The sequence below is a fragment of the Rhea pennata genome, chromosome 19, assembly GCF_028389875.1.
Source record: "Rhea pennata isolate bPtePen1 chromosome 19, bPtePen1.pri, whole genome shotgun sequence".
Lineage (NCBI taxonomy): Eukaryota > Metazoa > Chordata > Aves > Rheiformes > Rheidae > Rhea > Rhea pennata.
In genome coordinates this window covers 11,112,194-11,119,268 of record NC_084681.1, presented here as the reverse complement: position 1 = coordinate 11,119,268, position 7,075 = coordinate 11,112,194, and the positions used below count along the sequence as shown (strand labels likewise).

At 50.1% G+C, this 7,075-nt stretch overlaps 1 long non-coding RNA gene across 1 annotated transcript; it reads left to right on the top strand.

Annotated features, from left to right (window-relative positions):
- Positions 1–273: 273 nt before the first annotated feature.
- On the top strand, positions 274–4,304 carry LOC134149032 (uncharacterized). The gene is made up of 2 exons (XR_009960347.1): positions 274–583; positions 3,855–4,304. It is a non-coding gene; the product is annotated as an uncharacterized LOC134149032 (long non-coding RNA).
- The last annotated feature ends 2,771 nt before the right edge of the window (positions 4,305–7,075 follow it).

Here is a 7,075-nt window from a genome sequence, read left to right as displayed (position 1 = left end):
AACAGAGCTCCAAGAGTACTGCTGTCATCTGCTTCTGCAGAAGCACACCACTCCTGTGTTTCCCACATTGCTTCACCATTAAGCTTCATGGAAAAGTCACTAACAGGACGAAGTCCTACAGTCGAGGACACACACTATGATGGTCATCTCAGAATCCAAAAGACACAGCCTCCCACAGCTGCTCTGGACGAAAAAGAACTGCACAAAAGACAGAGAAAATTCTGCATACCCATTCGAGCTTTGAATTTGCCAATGGTTTTAGACAACTGTGGTAGGCGACACGGGGCGCTGCGGAAGATCACGGGATGTGACGTCCTGACGAGGCAGGGTTAAGACAGGAAAAGACAGTGCAAGCGCGTATATAAAGAATTGTAACGACGCAATAAACGCCATTTGCTGCATCCTCCCTAGGGAGTCAGTGTGGTGTGGCCCAGGGGCGGGCGGGGTTGCGGGCTCCTGACCTCACCCTAACTCTGGGTATTGTTGCGACGGCAACAAAGTGGTGACCCCGACGTGATAGGGTGAGGGTGGTCGCCGGGGCGACGGGGGTGGCGCCAGACAGACGATGGAAGCGGTGATTAAGGTAATTCAAATGTGCGCGAAGGAATGGGGAACTTCTGTGAAGTCGAGCGCAATTTCGGCGTGTGTTGAACGCCTAATCCAGGAGGGTGCTGTACAGCGTCCTGCTGACATTCTTATCTCATCAAATTGGCCTCGGTGCTCCGAGGTGTTAGCAGAGCGGACTATGTCCGGCCACTCGGGAAAAGACCTTAAGGCTTGGGGTGTCGTGCTTACCCTGCTTCGCCGAGCGCGGGAGGAGCAGGAGGCTTGGCAGGCAGCACGGAGCTTGCTGTATGACTCGCAGCCGCAGGGCACCCAAACGGGGGACCCCTCGAACTCGCCGGGGGTATCCAAATCGGTGACGCGAGCGGCTGACAGCTCCGATGAGGACCATTTGTCCCCATTGGAGCCGCAAGTTCTGCCGGTGCAGCCCGTGTCGGCTGCAGCGCTGCAAACACGTAATCCTACACCTCCTGGTTATCCTTGGGAGGAGTTGCGAGCCGCCCATTACACTCCGGGCGAGGGAGGATTGCCTCCTGTCCGGGAAGAGCCTGAGAGTGAGGCAGACGCCTCGCGTCCATCGGCCCCCATCGACAGGCGTCCGGTGGTGCCTGCCGATGACTGGTTGCCGGGATGCTTGATTAAATCTAATTGGGGAGCCGAGGGAGCACCGGGGGGGGAGAGGAGCAGGACAGAAGCTGATGCAGACATGCAGAAATTAACGGAGCAGTTGCAGCGTATGCGCGGTCCATCAGCGGCTGCGCACTCGTCTGAGCGACAAGATGTGGGCACAACGAGGGCGGGGGGTGAAGGAGAATGGAAAGAACAACAGGACGTGGGGAGAGGTGGTAGTCAAGACAACCCAGGCAGTCAAGGCCACTCAGAACTTAGCTCAGACTTGCGCAAGGTGCTCGAGGTGCTGCAACGATTGGAGGAAGAAGTTGGGAGGCAGAAACGTATAGTGCAGCAAGGGGGTGGGAAGCGAAGCAGTGACACAATCCAGCTGCCCAATTGGGACCTTGTTGCTAAAGATGTGTTGCTATCTGGTTTGGCCGTCCGCCCGGGAGCAGCAGTACAGATGTTCCCTGTGACTATAACCGCAGCGGGGATGGAGTGGCGGCCTTGGGATGCTAAAGTGATTACACAATTGATTAAAACAAAGGCAGAACACGGCCTGAATCACCCGCTCACGCAGGCAATGCTTGATAACCTGTTGGGTGCAGGCCCGGCCACCCCGGCGGAATGTCGCCAATTAGCGCAGATGATTTTAACACCGACTGAGAATGTCCTGTGGAAAGAGCAGTGGGCGAGTAGGCTACATCAAACGTTGATACAGGCGACGCAAGATCCGCAGAGCCCCCTCAGGCACTCCACTTTGGGGCGCCTGAAAGGGTCTGATGCAGGGCTAACCGCCCAACAGCAAGCGGCCGGTCTACGGACTGCAGAATTGAACGCCACAGCGCGGGCAGCCCGTGAAGCGTTCAATGATCTGCAGCGTTATGTGAAACCCCCCGAACCATGGACACAGGTGAAGCAAGGATTAACGGAAAATTTTGCCGATTTTTGCAACCGTTTGCAGGCCTCCCTAGAATCGGCAGCAACCTTGCCGGGGGAGGCCAAGAACGCAGTTATGCTGGAGTGTATTCATCAGCAGGGCAATGAGCAGACTAAGAGTGCACTGCTCACAGCGCCAAAAGGAGCGTCGATAGGGGCAACCATAAAGCATGTCTTGAAGCATGCCCAGAATGTGCCGTCTGGAGTAACTTTTCCTCGCAAATGCATAGTGCATTTGTGCCCCACTCTAGTGTGCTAGCGGCCATGATAACGAAGATGCGGACGGCCGCTCTGCGTATGTTCGGTACTGAACCCTCCACTCTCTGGCTCCCATATAAAACCCAGTGCTGGGAGGAGCAATTATGCAACCAGGAAAAAAATAGTGCTAGCTTTAGAGGGATACCCTGGGAAGATACGATGTGGGCCAACGCTCCAAGGTTGGACTCACTTGCGCACTATTCACCCATCCGCGTCAGTCCGAGTACTGACGCGACCTCAACCAGGCCTGACAGTCCTTACAGACGCCTCGTCACAAACGGGCCGAGCGGTAGTAGCATGGCAAGACAAGGGTGAATGGCAGTCTGTTTCTGCCCAAGATACCGCTCAATCAGTACAATTTTTGGAGGCAAAAGCCGTGTGCCTGGCTCTCGACTTACCGTATGAGGGCCATGTAAACATTGTCACAGATTCTATGTTTGTCTTTAAGCTCCTGGCCTCCATGGCCACGCCCGGCTGGGCGGCACGGATATTGCCTGTATGCTTGAGAGCCATCTACAGGATCGCGGAAGTACTGTGTCCATATTACATGTAAAGAGCCATTCCAATGTCCCTGGATACTACCAAAGGGGTAACGCAGTGGCAGACCAAGCCGCGACGCGGGTGTACACCCTTCAGGACGCGCGCGCACTCCATGACCACTTTCACATAGGTGCACGTGGACTAGCCAAATCGTGCAACATTTCCATCTCAGACGCAAGAGCAGTGGTAGCCACCTGCCCATACTGTCAACATAGCCCTTTGTGGGGGGCGGGAGTTAACCCTCGAGGTCTACAGCCTAACCAGATCTGGCAAACTGACTTTACCTGGTATGCGCCCTTCCAACCGCAAGCGTGGCTTGCCGTCACCATTGATACGGCCAGCACGTACCTTGTAGCTACCTGTCACCGTAAAGCAACCGCCAAAGCCGCACAATCTCATTGGGAAACAACAATCGCTGTCTTGGGACTTCCTGAGGTCATCAAAACAGACAATGGAGCCGCATTTGTTGCTCATAGTTCCCGGGAGTGGGCCAACAAATGGGGCATCCAATTAAAACAGGGAATTCCATATAACAGCCAAGGTCAGGCCATAGTCGAACGTGCCCATCAAGTTCTGAAGCAACGCTTACGGGCGCTTGGGGAGGGGGACGGATTGGGCATAGGTGGGAAGCATGTCCCCTTACCCCTCCAGGCCAACCTTTTAGCTCGCGCACTATTTGGCCTGAATCATTTTGTGCACGGGGAAAATCGAAATGCTCCGGTCGACAAACATTGGGCCAAAGCAGCGGTGGAAGACGGCCCTCCAGTCAGGGTTCGAGATCCTGAGTCAGGGGTCTGGGAGGATGGTTGGACCTTTATAACAGGAGGAAGAGGATACGCGGCGATCCGCAAGGGAGAGGCAATACGCTGGGTACCAGCGCGGTGGATACGTCCTGATGTCCATCAATAATACTCACCTTAGTTCTCAAGTGTCTTTTGCAGGTTCCGTAAGGAGGAAATACGTTCTTGTGACCGGCTGATATCATGAGAGCAGCGTCGCGGGAAAGAGAATGATGCCGAGTTCACAAGGATTGGGAGTTGCTATGCACGCTTAGCTTTGCTTTAGGGCTTTCACACTGGCTTGAGAATTACAAGGCTGCAGCCCGCTTACAGCACTGGCATCCCTAGCCTTGCCGCATGTGTATGCAGCTTGCGGCGCACAATTAATGAGTTACGGCGTCCTCACTCTGGGTATCAACGTCTCCTGATGATTCAAGAAACAACGACTGTATTGTAGCATGGAGAGGGGGACTTGTGGTAGGCGACACGGGGCGCTGCGGAAGATCACGGGATGTGACGTCCTGACGAGGCAGGGCTAAGACAGGAAAAGACAGTGCGAGCGCGTATATAAAGAATTGTAACGACGCAATAAATGCCATTTGCCGCATCCTCCCTAGGGAGTCAGTGTGGTGTGGCCCAGGGGCGGGCGGGGTTGCGGGCTCCTGACCTCACCCTAACTCTGGGTATTGTTGCGACGGCAACAGACAACCCCAAGCACTTAGTAGCCTACTTCTGGCTGCGGCTAGCAGTTTATCAGTTTTGTCTGGCAGCACACGTATTAAACGTGATGAGGATAAGGGTTAGCTGCTCACTAGGCCTTAACAGATCCAGTGAGTAAATATGTTGATTTAAAAAAATAGTACAAGCAGTTAGCAGTAAAGATTTGTGGAGCTCATTAATGTTTGAAAACAGCTTTGACATCTGTGCTTTGTTCATCCAACACTAACATTCAATGGCTGGGAAAGAAATCCAGCAACTGAAAGGCTTTCAGATGTTCCCAGAGCACCTGTTTTGGGGAGTGAGGTCATTCTTTCTTTCTTCTTCTTTTTTTTTAAGGTCTTGGTACAACTTCTGCAACTTCTACAAATACCTTTACATACAGTAGTTAGTAGTATGTACTTGCAGATCAGTGCAAATTTGTATTTGATGTTACCAAGCAGCTGTAAGAGCAGTAGCCTTCAAAATACATTTCAACTTTCATGACAAAAATATTGTTTTATAGACAAAAATAATCATCATACTTAAATAGGTGTTGCCATTCATGCTTGTACCAACCTATATTACTAGCAATTAGCGTATACCTACAAAGTCATCAATAACAGTTATTTTATGATTATGCAAGAGGGACAGATTTCCTTCCTCTTCATTATGGCTGTGGTTTTTACAGTATGTGTTACACTTCTTGCTAATAACAGTAAGGAGACTGAATTCATGTAAATACATCAGTAGGTTAAGTCAAGAGTGCGAACTATTGTGTGTTTGGAGGACATTTTATCGCAGATTTATTTTTACTCGACTAGAAGCAGGCCCTCATTAAGCTCTGGGCAATACAACATTCTGTTATTTGCTCTTTAGTACAGTTTGTGCAGTTTAATTAGACAAGGCCTGGAGGAGAAATCAACATACTGAGGGAAAGTGCCCAAGACACAAGAATTCAACTTGAGTCCTAGTCAGAAATACTGCTACAAAACTGGTCTTTTGAAATTTGACAGGCATAAGCCATTTCAAAGAAGCAGGTGACTTTTGCCATGATTTGGGAGCAGGACAGAGGAGCTTGCAGCAGGGTTTGAAATGCTGGTTGCACAGTAATGTTCAGTGATGCTCTCCTTCCAGGTCACCAGCCTAGCTCATGAGGAGCCTGACTCAGCCCATGGGGCAGCCCAGATTTCTCAGCATCCCTGGAGTTTTCCTTGGTGCTAGAACTGAAACTGCCAAACAAAATGTCTCAGAGCCTGGATTCTGATGTGTTATTGTCACAGATTAGAAATCTGAAAGCATTGTTCTGCTGAGATTGAAACTAAACTATGATGTCCCTTGTAAAACAGTACTGAAAGGCTTTTCCCAAGCATCCTGAGTTTCTGAATCACTGTTCTCACCCTATCAGGGTTATGTCTCACAAAGGCCACAGCACAGTTTGGGTACTGTGCTCATCTCACATGGGGAAGTCACCTCTGATCAAAGATGAACACAGATCTTTTGCCAGTGTCTGGTTTGGGGTTGATTTATCCTGCGGTGAAGAGAGTCTTTAAGGCTGCACTATCTTTTCACAGAATAAACCACTCCAAAATATCTCTGCTGGACAATGGCTGCTAGTTGCTGTTAGGGGAAGTGACTAAAGTGGCCAAGTCTCCAGGTCCAAACAGTAGTGATATATTCCCATAAGCACATGCATAAGCACACACATACAACACATACATACACAGTCAGCCATTCAGACCAACATGGATGTAAATACTTGGTAATCACACAAACACAAACAGCACCAAAGGTTTCATCCTGTTCTGCTCTCTGGCTGATCAGAAAGAAGGTCTTAGTGGCACATATATATATATATATATTTATGTACGTATATGTGTATACATATATTTATATACACACATATGTACAATGTGGAGTCCTTTAGCAGCTGAGTGTAGATAATCTACCCTGTAGCCAGCCCCTGGATCCCTGTCTCCCCAGCTGCTGGCACCTGGACATGAGAGCCTGCAAGGCCTATAGCCTCACTCCAGTTCCTGGTACAGACCCACTTACTCACAGGCACACACACACACTGTGAATCTGTCCAGTAGCTGGCCTTTGACATGCAGTTCATCCAGTATTCCCATACTGGGAATGCCTAGGCAGTAACCCCTATCAGTCTGAAAGCTGGTCTGGAAAGTCACTCGTATTGGCTCCTCTTGCTAGATTTCACACATGGACCATTGGGCTGATGCTGTCCTGGGAAGCCCTGGGAGGAATCGAGATAGAGTGTCCATTTCTCATAGTAGATATTCTGGGTTCCTCAACCCACCATTGTGCTCCTCTGTGCTTTTGAAGATAAGATCTTGCTGGTCTGACCAATTTCCTATGATGGGTCGGGGAGCAGCTGAGGCAGGGTGTAATTCCAGTTCCCTCAACTGCCATTCTTCCTCTGTGTTCCTTCCTGCATGTGCAGATGAGCTCTTTCTAACAGTTGCACATTATTGTTTTCAACTAAGATGAAACATTTTCCTAAGGCAGAAAACACTATTTTTAGCTTGTTACCCTGATGCCAAACCTCACATTTCAAATCTGGTGCAGGATTATTGTATTGTGTTGACTAAGTATCTTCTGGGTGCTGTAGTTTGAGTGTACAAGGCATTCTCTAATGTGGTTGGATCCATTGCTAGGTTTGTTTCCGCAGT